Below are 17,500 nucleotides of genomic sequence, written 5' to 3' on the forward strand. Positions count from 1 at the left end.
TTTGGACTTCGTTTAAAGATTCGAATCACGGTCCGAAGGGTCGAGTTTGTGGCCCTGTTGCCGGGAAAGGTAGGTCGTTTGGTCCGAGGTGTTTGGTGGTGGAAATGATTTTCAGTTTAATCTGTGCTTGTTTTTTTGTGTTGTGTTGTATACCTTTTAGTTAGATCGTTGCAGTTGGTGTTATGTTGCGTCTGTAACATACGATGCCCCACTCTGTTCAGCATGTATTGTTACTATGTGGAACAGTATGTTATATTTTTTCTCTATTTTCTTAGAGGATGTAATCGCCCTAGATTCGTGTGTTTTATAGACGCAATCGCGAGGCGACTTCCTCTTTGGAGAAGAAAAGAAGAACGGTTGCGGACGCACCCACGCGGATATTTATAGCTCTTGCGGTGAAGTCCCTCAAGCACGGCGTGTCCGGCCGCGTCGCTCTCCGCGCGTCGTGATCGCAGAGTACTGTCCACTGTGTGATCAGCGGTCAGCCTGTCTCCAAGCAGCGGCGCCGCGGTCACGCCCGCATCTCCCGCCGGGCTGCCTGTGAGAGCACCGGGCCGCCCGCCCATCTCGTGGCTCAAAGCTTCCTGGCTGGCCCTCGCCGTCTCTTCGGACAGCGAAGCGGAAGGCGGTTCATCACCGCGACACAGGTGGACATCACGCTGCGTGATTTCATTGCTTGTAACGCGTCACCTCACACGCCAAGAGGAAATAGGGAAAAGGAACACCGTGACTTAAACTGTTCCATTAATTGCCGCTTCATCACTCGCGCCGCCCGATTTATGGGCGAATCAAGGAGCCTCTTGGCCCGTGAAATCCAGCGCCGTCGCCGTGGCAGGTCGCTGTGGCTGGTCGCTCGTCGCATGGCGCTGATTAGGGCGACCGTTCGTGGCTCCGAAAGGTGAACACCGTGAAAGCAAATGCATATCTTTTTCTCCCACCTTTGTCGTTGCAGGGAAAGTAACGGTTTCGCTAAATGAAACGCCGAGGTAACGTAATGAGTGCGAGATGATCTCTTTCTGCTCGGTGTGTGACGTAACTGTTCTCTTCGATAAGGGTTAGAATCACGCAAACATTCAGACATCGCTAAGAACCTGGCTCTGGGATGCCCGTCCGACGGCGACAGCGAAAGCATTATGCGTCTAAAAATACATAGATGAATGGATCAGTAAAATAATAAATACGTAATCGATGACGAATAGTATTAAAGGCTGTCAATCAGCAAGATATTCTCTCTAAGACTTCCCTCAAAGTTACAAGATCGCGGAGACGATGAACCAGTTTCACGAGTTCGCTTTGAGGAAAAGACACGATGTTTCTTGCGGGAGGTAATGAAGATGCTCCAGGAGAGAACCTCTGGCACTAATTAGAGGGTATAATTACCTCATAGAATGTGGCTCGGCATGCGTTGTGGGGGTTATTTACCGGGGTCACTGGCACTAAGAAGGAAAGAGAGAAGAAGAAGAAGAAAGAGAGAGAGAAGAAGAAAGAGAGAGAGAGCGAGAGAAGAAGAAGAAAGAGATAGAGAGAGAGGGGGAAGAGAGAGAGAGAGAGAGAGAGAGAGAGAGAGAGAGAGAGAAAGAAATACAAGAAAAATATGTCAATGGTAGAAGAGGAATTAAAAAGAGAGAAAATGGGAAAACGAGTTGAACAATATGAAGACGAATGGCCCATAAAGTATCACGCTCAGAGAAAGCTTTAGACAGAGGACGATGGATAAAGGCTGGAACAAGGGCGGCGAGAGAATGAGCTGGAACAAATATGGGCGTGGACGAGGGAATAGAGATAAGGAAGAGGCATCGGGGAGAAAAGCTTAGTGGCGGAGGATAAGTAATGGCAAGCAGGGAATTAAATGCCTTTTAAAGGTGTGTCTCTTCTGTGAGGATGCGTGTGTCTGTGTGAATCTTTTTGTGTATACATATGTCTGTCTGTGTGCGTGGGCGCCGCAGAAAACGAAGAATCCAGAGTCCCGAGGCGAGGTGTCGGTCGGTGTAGTGGTGTCACGTGGGTGATGGAGCGGTGACAAGCGAGGGGGTGTTGGCAGGGCGGCGACGAAGGGCAGGCCCGGACCGCCATTGTCTACCTCGTGCTGCGATGATGCTCAACACGGGTATGGGAGGTCGAGGCTCACTCACCGGGAGTTATGGCTCACGAGGACGCGAGCCATAACTCGACGCGGGTTTTGTTTTAGTGGGGCGCTGCGGGGAGGACCTCGGGGAGCCGCGGTTAGAATTCGACCTATGGTATTCTTTAAAAAGGAGGGGAATTTGGTGCAGAAATTTTAGGTTTATAGAGATTGATAAAGAGGTAAATGGAATGTATATAAGATACGATATGGTAGGGGCTGTCTGTATAACAAAGATTTAAAAGATGTTGCTTCTGTTTTGATTTCACTATCATAAAAGAAGGAAGGGAGTAAGACAGGAAGAGAGAGAGAGAGAGAGAGAGAGAGAGAGAGAGAGAGAGAGGTGGGGGTGGGGGGGGGGGGCAGATAGACAGACAGACAGACAGACACAGAGAAAGAAAGAGTAATAATCCCGAACGCCACTGCACACGCGACGCAGACCCAGCCGCAGCCGCCGAAAGGAAACGGACTCGGGCGCGGGGAAACGAGCGCGCGTCCCTCGCTGCGAGCGACGGACGCACCCGGGGAATAACGGGCTTGCAACGGCGGGTCAGCCAACGGTGCTTCTAAGGACGGATATATTGCAGATTGCAGCTTGATTACTCCCGAGATTGTGGAGTGATTGGGTGCTGCAGCGGGACGTTGTTTTCCTGCAGCGTTAATTCCCTTTTTTTGTTCATTGCGTGAAGGTATAATTTTGTCCATGGCTCTTATTGTCATTAATAATAACAATGATAATTATTATTGTTGTTATTGTAGTTATTTTTATCATTAATATTAATACTACTGTTATGGTTATTATTGTTATCATTATTATTGTTGTTGTCATCATTATTACTAGTGTTGTTATTATTGTATTTTTATTACTGTTTTTATTGTTCTTTCTGTTATCATCTATCATCCATCATCCATCACCATCATCATCGTTTTATTATCCGAAAGTGGCAACATTCTATAAGAACAGGATTTGGGTGTGGAGATAACTTGCTTGAGCTGCGTTGAAGTTTCCACGTCCCCGTAAAATTCACTTGCAATTTTGTAGCCTTGACAAAAATGGAAGAAGTATTTTTTTTTTACTTTTTTATTTGGTCTTATTCTATTTATTTTTTTTAGATGGTGATTTTTATTTTTTCTGTCGCCGCGATGGCAGGGTTAATTTACGTAACATAGCTCGCGTTCATATCAATCTAATTTTATTGGATATTACACAGATAATTATTATCATCACTGTTTTTTACACTTGCGGTTCATATTACTTTTTTATATAGCATCTGAACCCAGAAATATAGAGAGAGGCTGTGGTTATTCACAGTACGCTAAGTTCACTGTATTTTATGATTTTACATTTATTTCGTTATTATTCACCAGTAAAAATGCATGAAGATCTGACAAAACAGACATGGTTGATAAGCCTTATGTACTTGAGACATAAGACTTATCTGCTTCTCTTACTCTTTTTCTTTCTCTGTTGCAGTTTGTCTTTTGTGATGTTTCTGTGTCTGTCATTTTGTCTATATATATTTTCTCGTTCTCTTTCTCACTCGCTCTTTTTTTCTGTCTATCTCCACTCTCTCTCTCTCTCTCTCTCTCTCTCTCTCTCTCTCTCTCTCTCTCTCTCTCTCTCTCTCTCTCTCTCTCTCTCTTTTTCTCTTTCTCTCTCTCTCTTTCTCTCTCTCTCTATCTCGCTCTTTCTTTCTCTTTCTCTCTCTCTCTCTCTCTCTCTCTCTCTCTCTCTCTCTCTCTCTCTCTCTCTCTCTCTGCGGATTTATTCATAGTTTCTACTATCTCTCTTCTAGGCTGAGCAGAAGGATGATTCAATGCCCTAATTCCGTTTTGCTTCCTTTAAAGTTTTATTTCATATATTTTACAACCTTTCTGTGTATTATAGCATGTCTGCAATAATTATCAACGGTGTTGATTTTAGGTTGTGATCCTGCTATTGAAATTTTTGTTGTTATCCATATGATTTTATTATTTTTGCTCTAGTCTGTGTTTTTATTTTTATTCTTTGGCCATTATAGGCATCGTTATTTATATATTTTTAGCTTCGTTACTATCACCATTATCATTTTAAATTCCCCTTTAACTCTTCCGTATTTTGCCTCTGCTGCCACCGCCGCTAGTAGTCACGCCGCGCTCATGTTAACCGTTGATTAAATTATGTATTTATTGATGACTTTTTCGCTCCGTACTTTCTACGAACACAAAGCAGCGCGCCTCCCATACACCCGTGGCCCCCTTCTTCGCCCAATCATAGTGTACCCTGAAGGCCTTCCATCACCGTTTTCTTTGCCGCTTTCTCGAATACGGTTTGGCTTTTGGATGTGAACGAAAGCGCTGTTGGGAGCACTTGTTGTTTTTTTGGATGTGAACGAGGATCTGTTTTAAGAATATTGGATTTTTTTATGTGAACGGGAATTTTATTTTAGCGATGTGTTTTGTATTTGTTATTGTTCGATGTGCTGGTTAGTGTTTGTTTGTTTATAACGGGATTTGTTTGGTGTATTGAGAGTTAGCGGTGTCATTTGGTCGGTGTTATTAACGGGGTTGAGTGAGAGATGGTGAGTGAGAAGCAAGGGTGATAGATGGATTTTAGGAGACAGAGGGTAAGAGAGAGAGAGAGAGAGAGAGAGAGAGAGAGAGAGAGAGAGAGAGAGAGAGAGAGAGAAGAGAGAGAGAAAGAGAGAGAGAGAGAGAGAGAGAGAGAGAGAGAGAGAGAGAGAGACAGAGAGAGAGAGAGAGAGAGAGAGAAAGGAGGAAGAGAGAGAGAGAGAGAGAGAGAGAGAAAGAAAGAAAGAAAGAAAGAAAGAAAGAAAGAAAGAAAGCGGAATGCGGAGAGTGGAGGCCCATGGGAAGGGAGCGAGGAAGCGGAGGCGGAGGAGGGCGCGCGGGCGGTGTGTGTGTCCGGGACGGCCTCTACCCCTTCATGTGTTATTCATGAAATTTCTCTGCATGCAATTATGAGTGAGAGACATCTATTGCGGCTTTAAGTTATTGTCTCCGCCACATTGTTTAGAGGCGTAGTAACGGGGGGACGCGACCGTAAAACGCAGCTAAAACTCGGGTTTATAGTCCTGCAGCCCGGCGGAAAGGGGCGGAGGAAGGGGGGAGGGGGCTACGTGGGCGCCGGGGACTCTCACGCCCGCGCCTCAGCCGTGCCAGGGCGCAGATGACCAGCAGGTGATGCGGGAGGCTGGAGGATCGGCAAGGCACTGGCTCGCATGCGGAGGTCCTGCGTCAGGCACGCTAGGACAGGCATGGTGGGGATGGTGCTTGCGTTTGTTCGTGATTAGCAGTAATTGTTCGTAGTTTATTATTGCTGTAATGGTCGATCTTGTTGCTGTTATCTATGTTAGTATCATCATCAGCATTAGCATTAAAATTGTTATTATTATCATAGTTTTTTTCATTATTATTATTATTACCATTCTGATAATGATTATTGTTATAATAATGATAATGAAAATAATAATAATAGTAATAATTATTATTATTAGCATTATCCATATCATCATTATCAGTATTTCCGTTATCACCAGCATGTGTAAGCGTCCCCCCCAAGGTCTATATAAGGACTTACATAGACCTTGTTCGCCCCATCACGCCCACCGAGGCTTCTCACGTCGCCCGCTATCTTCTTTCGCCGAGTCGTCAGGGCGGCGACGAAGGGCGAGGTTTGCGCCCTCACGCCCATCGGATCCCCACGAGCCATGGCGCCCGGATCGCCGTCGGGAGAAATTTTATTCGTATGGGGGTCCGAGTGTGTGCTTGTGTGTGTATAGGGGGTGGGGTATGTTTGTGGGGGGGGGAGGGTTGTGTGTATGTGTTTGTGTGTGTGTGTATTTGTGTGTGTTCGTGTTTGTGTGTGCGTGTGTGTTTGTGTTCGTGTGTGTATGTGCATGTGTGTCTCTGTGCGTGTGTCTGTGTGTATCTGTACCTGCATGTCTGTCCGTATATCTATGCGTGTGAGGAAAAGCGAGCAGAAGAGAAAAGCAGAGCGAGCGAGAGAGAGAACGATCAGCCAGAACGAGATTTCAAGGAAGGGGCACCATTTTCCAGCCGGCTCTTCCGTTCTCACAATTTATAGATCCTAAACGGCGAGCGAGCAGCCCCGACCCTGGCTTCCCTTACGCATTTATTTAGCTACTTACCTGATACATTGTCTATTAGAAGGCATATGGACATAAATTCTTGAAAGTCATCATTATCTTATCATTACTTCCATTGTCATAGTTGAGTAATGTTCATTTTGGGAGTTAATTAATGGAATATGAATGGGAGGGGAATGGGTCCGTGAGGTTGAATAACGTTTCGATTGAATGTGTGATTCTGATGGAGATTTTTAATCGGAGGTGTTAAATATTCATATCTCTCTCTTCTTTGATAGACTCTTTCATCTCCGGTGTCATCCTCTCAACGTATTTACTTTCCTCTCCTCTGCGTCATTCTTCTTCCTTTTATGACCCATTCGATATGTCTACTTTTCTTTCCTTCCTACTGTGACCTCGATATATCTATTTCGTATTTTTATTCCCTCTTTTTTGTCTCTCCTTTCTCGATGTTCCTCCATTCTCTTTCCACCCCTACCTTAATACATTTACTTTCTATCCCATGTCTTCTACGTCCCTTCTCCTTCCTCCCTCTCTACCTCCTCTCTCTTCTCCTTCCTCCCTCTCTTCTCCTTCCTCCTTCTCTACCTCCTCCTCCTCCTCCTCCTCTCCACCTTTCTCCCTCGTCTCCTCCCTTTCTCTCTACCTCCTCCTCCTCCTCCTCCTCCTCCTCCTCTTCCTCCTCCTCCTCCTCCTCCTCCTCCTTTCCACCTTTCTCCCCCTCTTCACCCTAACTACCCGGATCACGCTCGACGCAAACTTTCTATTTCCTGGGCGATAAATCCTTCGCTCTGGAAGGATTCGCACGCATAATTTTTGTATTATTCAGCTACTCATCACTCACTCATTAATATCTGCTCACCTTACGCCCTCTCGGTAAACGGCGTTGCTCACTCGGCGTCGGCGTCAGCTGCGCATGCGCGGAATGTATGCTAGTGCATCTATGAGTGTGTGTGTTGGGCGGGGGGGAAGGGGGGTTGTGTGTGTGTGTGCGTGTGTGTGTGTGCGTGTGTGTGTGTGTGTGTGTGTGTGTGTGTGTGTGTGTGTGTGTGTGTGTGTGTTGAGTGTTTTCCTGCAATAACTTGGCTCTGTGGCCGTAGTGGTGTGACAGAAATAACTCTTTAGAGTTTATATATCTGGGTTCTCTCTCTCTCTCTCCCTCCTCCTCTCTTCCCCTCCTCCTCTCTCTCCCCCTCCTCCTCTCTCTCCCCCTCCTCCTCTCTCTCTCCCTCCTCTATCTCTTCCCCTCCTCTTCTCTCTCTCTTACCCTCCTCCTCTCTCTTCCCCCTCCTCCTTCCCTCCTCTCTCTCTCCTCCTCCTCCCTCTCTTCTCCCTCCCTTCTCCTCTCTGCTCTCACTTCCCTCCCCTTCTCCCTCTCTCTTCCCCCTTCTCCCTCTCTCTCTCTCCCCTCCCACTCTCCCTCTCTTCAGTGTCCTCCTATCAGCTCATTTCAGACGCTGAACGTGGATGCTCATTTGCGTTCTGATTAATTATTAGGCGCGTGATTTACGTCCAGGAAGCCTTTTTTTAATCGTTTCCCTTCTTTGTTTTTTTTTTCTTTTCTTTTTTCTTTTCTTTTTTCTTTTTTCTTTGCCACTTAAACGCTTCATTTTTTTCTAAAATTCATCCTTGTATTCATGGGCGAGATTTTTTATTTTATTTATTTATTTATTTATTATTATTATTATTATTATTATTATTATTATTATTATTATTATTATTATTATTATTATTATTATTATTATTATTATTATTATTATTATTATTATTATTATTATTATTATTATTATTATTATTATTATTATTATTATTATTATTATTATTATTATTATTATTATTATTATTATTATTATTATTACTATCATTATTATTTATATTTATAAAGGATGTTATATCGTACCGGGCGAATGTTGCATGTCTAACAAAACAAAAATAAAAGGGTGATTAAATTTTCGTACAAACATGTAACTGCGATGTTTTTAGTTAAAAATGTGTTCACTGGAGGTCGTCAGTGGATCTAGTTGTTCCATTAGGACCAATATGCAAATATTTACAAACCTCTGGTACACTTGGCGTAAAATCCTTGTGTTGTGTGTGTGTATATGTCAGGAGGGGAGGGGGGGGGTTACGGAAGGGCTTGAGTGGGGTTTTGGTCTGTTGGGGTTCTCTCTCCTTCTTTTGGTCTTTATTTTGTTTGTTTGTTTGTTTCTATCTCTGTTTCTCTTTGTTTCTCTGTCTGCCTGTCTACCTCGCTGTCTCTCTTAATTCTCTCTTTCTCCTCCTCTCAATACTCTCTCTCGCTCTCTCTCTCTCTCTCTCTCTCTCTCTCTCTCTCTCTCTCTCTCTCTCTCTCTCTCTCTCTCTCTCTCTCTCTCTCTCTCTCTCTCTCTCTCTATCTCTAATATTCACTCCCCCCTCCCCCACCATCCCGTCCCTCTCTCCCTCCCCTTCCTTCCCCCTCTCCTTCCCTGCTTCCCACCCACCCCCTTTGTCTCTCGAGAGCGTTAACACTGTTTCTCTTATCATTAGCCGAGGGTTCCTGCTGCCGGAGCTGATTATGTATATTATATTCAGACCGACGTTATCTGGGCCCGGGATCTTTTTTGTGATTAAAGGGCCCGGCGAACAAAGGAAAACATGGCGTGGAGGACCTGAGCGAGAACGGGAGGGAGGCGTCGCTTGCCCCGCGCCTTCTGGAGGGTTCTGTGAGGTGTCCTGCGAGGCGGTGGGTCTGCTGATTAATTTTCTGGGGTGGAGGGGGAGGGGGGTTGGGGGATGTCTTTAGGTTTGTTATTGTGTGTGTAAGTTTGTTTGCGTTTATTTTATCTGTGTGTGTGTGTGTGTGTGTGTGTGTGTGTGTGTGTGTGTGTGTGTGTGTGTGTGTGTGTGTGTGTGTGTGTGTGTGTGCGTGTGTGTGTGTGTGTGTGTGTGTGTGTGTGTGTGTGTGTGTGTGTGTGTGTGTGTGTGTGTGTGTGCTTCCGTGCCTGCGTGTGTGTATCTGCTTTAGATATGCAGACAGTGACACACGCCAAAGCTAAACTCATGAAATGTAATCTGCACTACATCTCGCTGCATCATAATGTTGCTTGGGTCCCGCGCGTGTCGAGCTCGGAGTGCATCGCGCGGGCGTGCGGGCGCGGCGGCGGCGGCGTCCCGGAGCGGAGGCCATCAATAATGTTGCAGCGGCGTGCGAGGCTCCCACGCCTGATGGCCGCCCTCGGTGGCAATCGCAGCTACCCTGATGAACAATGAGGAAACACGTGGAAGATCTACTGCGCGCGGGCCTGTCGTTCCCTCGGAGCGACGCGGAGTTACACTTCCGCCCCTTGGTAATGGCGACACCCAGGTGACACTCAAGGGGTCGCGGTGTCACTCTGGGTTTCCACGTGGAGCTCGCCGGGGCCCCCAGGGGACACTCGTTCACCCCAGCGAGTACTTTAGGGCGTCTGGTAACCCACTGGCCCCAAACGCTATGCCCGGAGTGCATGGCCTTTTTAGCGAAACCTTTATCCAGAGGAGAGACGAAATGAGGATAACGCCAGATTGAACACGGTGATGGATCAGATTTATCTCGGAGGGTGAACGATAACAAGCAGCTGCGGCCGTTGCTGTCAGCTAGGAGATCTTAGTGGCGTGTTTTAAGGCAGAGGGGTATGTGCGGGGCACGGCGGGGCACGATGGGGCATTTCCGAACGCCAACTTAGCCCTTCGTTATGCTTCGTCTGACAGAGAGGGAGAGGGAGGGAGAGAGAGAGAGAGAGAGAGAGAGAGAGAGAGAGAGAGAGAGAGAGAGAGAGAGAGAGAGAGAGAGAGAGAGAGAGAGAGAGAGAGAAAAAGAGAGAGAGAGAGAGACAGACAGACAGAGAATTGAGAATATGGAAAACAGTAGAGCAGGAGAAAAATGTAGACTATATAGGTAAGTAGACAGATAGGTGATAGATAGGTAGATAGATAAACAGAATAAACAAATGTGAATAAACAAACAGCCAAACAGACACATAAAAAAGATATCCAGATAGATCCGCCGAGAAAAGGAGACAGGCTTCGAGAAGGTAACGTCCATCCAGGTAGACCTTCAGCGGCAAGAGCAGCGCCTAATGGGAAGCACACGCAGCGACGAGAGATATTGGCAATCTCATTGTCTAGTCGATTCAGATGAGGCGACATTAATCAACGACAAGCGCGCTGTGAGAAGCTCTAAATGAAAGCAATGTGCAACTGTTGATTTGCAATTTCGCAATGGTGATCGCCTTATTGTGCGGCCGAACCCTGTGTCACTGTCAGATGCATTCATTCTGTCGTGGAAAACAATACTGTGGTTGAGGTGTGTAGTATGTTTATATGGTAGGGCTTGAATACGAATCTCTGTCCATCTATCGACTCTGCATCTGGTTTGTGATGTGTTTGTATATCGACGTATAAAACGGGAGGGATTGTTTTCGCTTTTGTTGTTCGGATTAATTTGATTTATCCACTTTATATTGAGTTGAAGTCTTATCATTATCTCTCTCTTTCTTTTTTTCTCTCTAATATATATATATATATATATATATATATATATATATATATATATATATATATATATATATATATACATATATATATATATATATTCCTCTCCCTCATTCTCCTTCCCTCCCTTCCCTCCTTCCTTCCCCCGCCCTCCCTCTCCCTCCCTTGCATCCATAGATCCCGTGATTCGCGCCGACCGGATCGACACGAACAAATGTTTCCCAAATGCTTAATTGTCGGTCTCAGAGTAGGCCTGTACTTAGCGTCGCCACGGGAAGGGAAACTTGAAATATGTGGCCACTCCCTGTCAGTTCTTCAAGACGTCGCCGTGACCTGAGCCTACAATGAGGGGTCGGGTTACCCATCTTTCTTATTGGCAGGTATCAATAGTTGCGGCCAAGAAGGGGGTAGAAAAGGGGGGGGGGCAGGAGAGGGGAGGGGGAGGGGATGAGGAAGATTTTTTTGAGCACCGTGCCCCCCCCTTCTTTCATACACTAATTCGGGGTAGGATAGCTTGCGACTTTTGTGTAGTATATTCGGGAATTATTATTTTATATTTCCCAAGTCATTTTGTGGTTTTAGTAGGTTTGTTCTTCATTTTAAAGTGATATAGGTTGTTGAGAAGTAATGTTATGGATACTGCTAGTTTAAGTGATGTATAATGCTCCTAATAATACTTGTAATAAAAAAATGTAATATATTTATTAAGCTGTTAACTTTATCTACCTTTATCTACAGTAAAAAGCTTTTTAGAGCAGGAAAATGTTGTATTTATATCAAAGAGAACAAATTTGTTTATGTTTATATACACGTAAATATACACACACAGTTATTTGTATATTCTAACACGTACAATCACGACACATACATATTCGGACGGGTAGAGAAAACTTTAGTTGAGTCCCCCTGAGAGGTTGGGTCGTTTTCTTCGACAAACGCTTCCGATAGAAAGCGAGAAGAATTATTTGAGGGGTAACAAAGATATCTTGGTAAGTGTAATATTAGTCCGTTTTGGAGTCAATATAGGTATTTTGTACTTGACATCGCCCAGTTAAACTTGTTTATTTTAATTCATAGATTTGTATTTTTACCTGATTTTTAAACACAAATTCTTTAGCGTTGATGTTGGAATAATGGACACGAACTTTTTACTAAGACTATTATTAAACTTTCGGGTTTTAGAAGGGAATAAGACAGAAAAAAATAGAAGATAAAATCAAAATGGTAAGGTGGTCGCACGTAATTCTATGAAATATCGTTCAGCAGTTAATTATTGTCAGTAACAAATTCCGTATAATAAAACCCTCTGTCTTCGCAATTGCCTAGATATTTATCATGGCGCCGTCTCTCCCAAGGGCGCCTCCGTCAGCACCGTGACGCGCCTCTCGCCTCCTCTCCGCGTTCTCGCTTTCCAGCTCCCTCGGAAGCGCGGGTCGTTCGTTTAGCTTTTGTCCTGAGTTGAAGAGCTTTGGATTGCTATTATGTATTTTTTATTATAGATTGCGAAAACTTACATTTCGAAATGATCGGCTCTGCACGACCTCGGAAACATAATTGATATTGCTGATTGATGACCTAACTTCGCCGTTCCGTAGAGTGCCTCCGGAGTCAGTGAGCGCCAAGGACATCGTCGTGCGAGTGGAGCGAAGCGCGAAATTCGCGTGGCGGAGTTTGTTTCCGCCGGTACGTTTGGGGACAGTCTGGGACGTGACAGTATTGCCTAGTTCTGGCTAAGCATGGACTACACACTTCAGAAACGTTTGAAGACGTAATAACTTCAAATTTTCCAACATAGCTTACTTCAAAGCATTGTCGCAGCGTTATATTTCTACAGCGTGTCTTCAAGAACTGTAGTACCGTCATATCCCTCAATTTTTAACGCGTGTCTGCCGTAATTAGCGAATCATTGTCTATTAAGTCATCATAGGCCAACCGGAGACAGGCTTTTCACGGATCGTTATGGTCACGGGCGGCCGCCGACGGGAAATAAACGATGTAAATAAACTCAAGGTGGAGAAGCAGCCCCCAGGAGAGGGTCGCGCCGCCCGACTCCTGAAGGGCCCTTTAGTTCGCTGTTGGTCAGTGTGGTGGGATGGGAGTGTGTGCGGAATCTCCTTGCTCAAGCGGCCATTTTCCTGCGTTTTTGTGTGTGTTTAGTTTTATTTGTTTTACATATATCAGATTGCGATTTTTACCTTCGAGGAAGAATGATCGTTTATCGGTGGCGCAATAATTATAATAAAAAAACATGATCAAGGAATGATATTATGACGATGATGATAACAAAATAATAGTTATGGAACATCTAGAGAGAGAGAGAGAGAGAGAGAGAGAGAGAGAGAGAGAGAGAGAGAGAGAGAGAGAGAGAGAGAGAGAGAGAGAGAGAGAGAGAGAGAGAAAGAGAAAGAGAGAGAGAGAGAGAGAGAAACGGATGGACAGACAGACAGACAGATAGTCAGTCATTTAGCCAGTCTGTCAGTCAGTCAGTCAGTCAGTCAGTCAGTCACTCTGATCACACACACTCTGCACACTCACACACACACACACACACACACACACACACACACACACACACACACTCACACTCACACTCACACACACACACACACACACACACACACACACACACACACACACACACACACACACACACACACACACACACACACACACACAAAAGCCAACAAACAGAGCAACAGACAGTCATGCAAGCAACCAGAGACAAATATTCGAACAAAGTTGACGCAAAAAGCGCAGATTCCGCCGCATCGCGAGCAGGTGTCGCTGCCGCCTCCGCCAGCGACTCGAGCCTCCCGCAGGACGTGACGCCCCGCGCGCTCCGCCGTCGCCGCTTCCCCCGCGCCGTGTTTTTCCTGTTCTGTTCGAATGCACTTGGCGGTTGGTTGGCTCGGCTCTTTTCTCCTTGTGAAGTCGTGAGCTATTTTGCACGCCGTTTCTGGCTTCGCTTAATCATATATTTTTCCGATTTTGTATGCTTACAATTATGGTGCGATTTTTTTTTCTTTTTGTCTAGATTTTCTTTCCAAGTTCGCGTCTCTCTCACCGTCATGCGTTTCGGAGTGTCGCTTCGTTGGGTCGAGGTTGAATTTTAGACCCAATTTCTTCAGTCATTATTGGAAGTCAACATTCCTCTCGTTGTTCTCCCTTTTTTATTATTGGAAAGAAGCCGAGGTTTGCCGGTCACAGGAAGGCAACCACGACGCGACGTATTAATTGCCTTCTTGCCATTTCTCCTTTCCGCTCCGTGGCCGAGGGTTAAATGACCGGGACGTAAGGATATTTTCCGGATGACAAGAGCCTTACGAAGGGTAGGGCTTTGTGTGCATGGTAGGGGGATGGGAGTGTTTTTTTTTTTTTTTTTGGATATTGCTTATTTTGTAGTGTATGTGTCTGTGTGTAATGAGTATTTAATTCATATGTCACTGAATCTCTACAAAAGCATGATATTAAGGGAAAAGTGATTCAGTGTTCGTATCAGGCCAACCCTTAAGGAAAATACCCATTGGTTTAGTATTCGTACCAGGCCTCCCATTAAAGGGAAATACCCATCGCAATCAGCATTATGCATTATAATTCAAGATACGTCGGTAAGAATTATAGGTTTGAGTGAGTTCATGGTCCAGTGGCGCGGGCGGCTGTGTGCAGCGAAGAGTTTACCTATGGGTTCACGGATAAAGAATTATGAGTTATTGTTTACCGGCGGTGTGCAGCGATGTATGGAAAGCGTAGGCGATAACAACACGCTGGGAAGCATAACCTGTGATTGGCCTGTCTTAAAGCACGTCACGACTGGCACTGAAGCGTGACGCGTGATTGGCTAGTCGTAACCAAACCTCCAAGGAAGCTCTTTTTTCCCCTTTCCATCTGCCGTTCTCGACTTCTTAGAGTGGTCTTTCTTGTAAACCGATTTAGGACTCTGTACACACGATTGGCTTTCATTGGTTGTAGGATGTGTTTGAGGAAATGTAAGCCAGGGGCTGTAATAAAACTTCCCTAGCGGAAAAAAGGAAAATTTCCCCCGCTGCTCTCGAAGCTTCATTCTTGTCCAAATAAAACCAAAATTCTTGCCCTACAGCCGGCAACCTACCCAATATACATTGATGATGATTTAAAAACTCGTAAGTAAAAATAGAGGTATGTGGAAAAATGTTTAGAATCCTGGCGTGTTCTGGTTGGCTGATGCAGGCTGATAACTAGAGTTCGCGGGCGGGTGAGCAGCGCCATGACACCAGTGGTAGTTGCGTCGGCTCGCGCGCACCAAGTTAGGCTGAAGGGAGGAACTGAAGGGAAGGACAGCGCTGAGGTGAACCAGAGAGCTCCGTCAGAGAGGATATCAGAATCTGGGATTGTGGGGAAGGATACGCTGTGAAGGTCCCGAAGATTTCATGGAAACGCCTTGGGGATTTGACGGCGGCGACGGTGGGCACTGGAAAGCCAATCACCTGTTGCCATGTGATGACGTTTCTGAAAAAGCACCGCCCGCTCTAATCGAAATGTTCGGGAACTCATTACTTGATCCCGTTCAGTCGGCAGGCCTGCCTGTAGGAGTCATTTTAGGGATGTAGGCTGTAATATTTGGACTAAGAAAATGAAATTAGAAAAAGATAAATGCCCGTATTTATGTTGCAAGTCAAGGACAATGTGGACACGAGCTGCTTGACTTTTTATTGAGTGAAGGTTGTGCTTTCGATGAGCGTTCGTTAGGTGTCAGAAAACGATTACTTAGGATAGGCAGATATGTACCGAAGGAACGCTGACTTGCGCGTGTTAATAAATGTAATGTATATACATATATATATATATATATATATATATATATATATATATATATATATATATATGTGAATATGTTTATATATATATATATATGTATATATATATATATATATATATATATATGTATATATATATATATATATATATATATATATATATATATATATGTTTATATGCATATATGCATATATACATATACATATATATGAAAAAATATATGTTCGTTTGCGTGTGTGTGTGTGTGCGTGTGTGTGTGTGTGTGTGTGTGTGTTTGTGTGTGTGTGTGTGTGTGTGTGTGTGTGTGTGTGTGTGTGAGAGAGAGAGAGAGAGAGAGAGAGAGAGAGAGAGAGAGAGAGAGAGAGAGAGAGAGAGAGAGAGAGAGAGAGAGAGACCTCGTACACATACACTTGCCATTAATTCGTCTGCCAGCGCATAAATTAGGTCTCGTTTGCGCCGCCGCGGCATAGATTCCGGGCGCGAGGGGAGTCGTATTCCGCACGAAGAGACCAATTTAGGCGCCGCACTTTCCATGCATCCGCTGCCGTGCACTTGGCTCCGCCCGCCTTCCTCGCCTCCAGGATGCGGAGGAGCTGCGGGGGACGCCAGGTGAATACACTCAGGATAATAAGACCCCCGCCCGCGCCACCCGAGCCATCCCCGCAACCTGATATGCGAGTCGTGGCCGAGGGCGTGGGAGGGCGTCGCATAGTTTAGGTGGCGTTGCGTGACTGATAGGCTCGTGATGTAGGTTTTAAACGGAGAGGTGTCTCGCGCGATTGGCGAGGCTGTAGGCAATGGCGGCAATGCATGTTGCACAAGGAGGTGTGTTGCATGGAAGGGATAGTGGACAATCATCCCCCATGAAGGTCACTGCGGTTTCTGTTGCTCACGCTGCACGGAAAGGGGATTACGCGCCGTGACTCAATGGATCCAGATGTGCCAGGAAATTGTTCGATGTGAGAGTTCGGGAAGATTGCCAGTGGGACGTCGCCAGCTGATCCGAAGGCCTGCCCGTGTTCGTGGGAGATGAGTAATATTTCCTCCTCGTCGGCCTGACTGGCAACTTGGACGCCGCCGCAGGATGTGAGGCCATTAAGCATAACTCCCGACGTCCGACTGGCAGTAATTTCGGACGCGACGGGGGAACTGTCGGGGAAATCGCACTCGGTGCTGCAAGCGAGGCCCTAGACAGCCTCTGATTAGGCTTAACTGGAGTTGTCATTTTTTATAGAAGCAAATAACGAAGCAAAATATGTTGCTTGATATATTTTATTCGCCCAAGAGGCTTTCATTGTGCAATTGCCTGATAATTACATGACTCCTGTTCGATATTTCTCAGTATGTCAACCGAGGCGTGCATGAATGTACAGCCCCGTCTCCCCCACACCCATACGCCCCCCCTCTTTCCCTCATGACTCACACGTGACTCACGGGCCGCGTCTTGCCTGGGTCGCGGGCGGCGTCGCGGAGGAGTCTCGATCTCTGTCGCTCGTGGGCGGAAGGAGGAAGCGCGTCCCCTCCCGCCGCGTCGCCTCTGGCTTTTGTTTGTGTTTTGGTGCCGAGAAAGGGAGGGACTCTGCCGCCAGGGGTATCCCCAGGGCGTAGTTTCTTAGTGTTTAGTTTAAGGATAGCAACGTTGGTGTCAATGGAAAGGGTGCGGTTTGTGAGATAAATTTTGTGTTAAATGAGAAAACAAGTGTGCTTGATGCAATTAGTTCTATTCTCTCGTGCTCACACCAGACGGGAATATACCGAGTGAATATTGCACGATCTTGGTAGTGTAGTGTCGCCGGCACAGAAATGCCGTGGCTGGAAACGTGCCTTCCCGTAGACTGCTGCACGCGCGCCAGCTACCGCCTCCTCAACACCCCCGACCAATGGCAGCTGCACCCGGAGCCCCCGGATACCCCCGTGCTCCGGCGGCTGCAGCGCCTCATGAGCGACGGCGACGTCAAGGGCC

At 45.9% G+C, this 17,500-nt stretch overlaps 1 protein-coding gene across 3 annotated transcripts in view; it reads left to right on the forward strand.

The window, feature by feature from the left end:
• The window catches only part of LOC113804842 (uncharacterized), a 411,705-nt gene that overhangs the window by 153,030 nt on the left and 241,175 nt on the right, over positions 1–17,500 (forward strand). The window lies entirely within an intron of this gene.

This window comes from Penaeus vannamei, chromosome 30, assembly GCF_042767895.1.
Source record: "Penaeus vannamei isolate JL-2024 chromosome 30, ASM4276789v1, whole genome shotgun sequence".
Taxonomy (NCBI): Eukaryota; Metazoa; Arthropoda; class Malacostraca; order Decapoda; family Penaeidae; genus Penaeus; species Penaeus vannamei.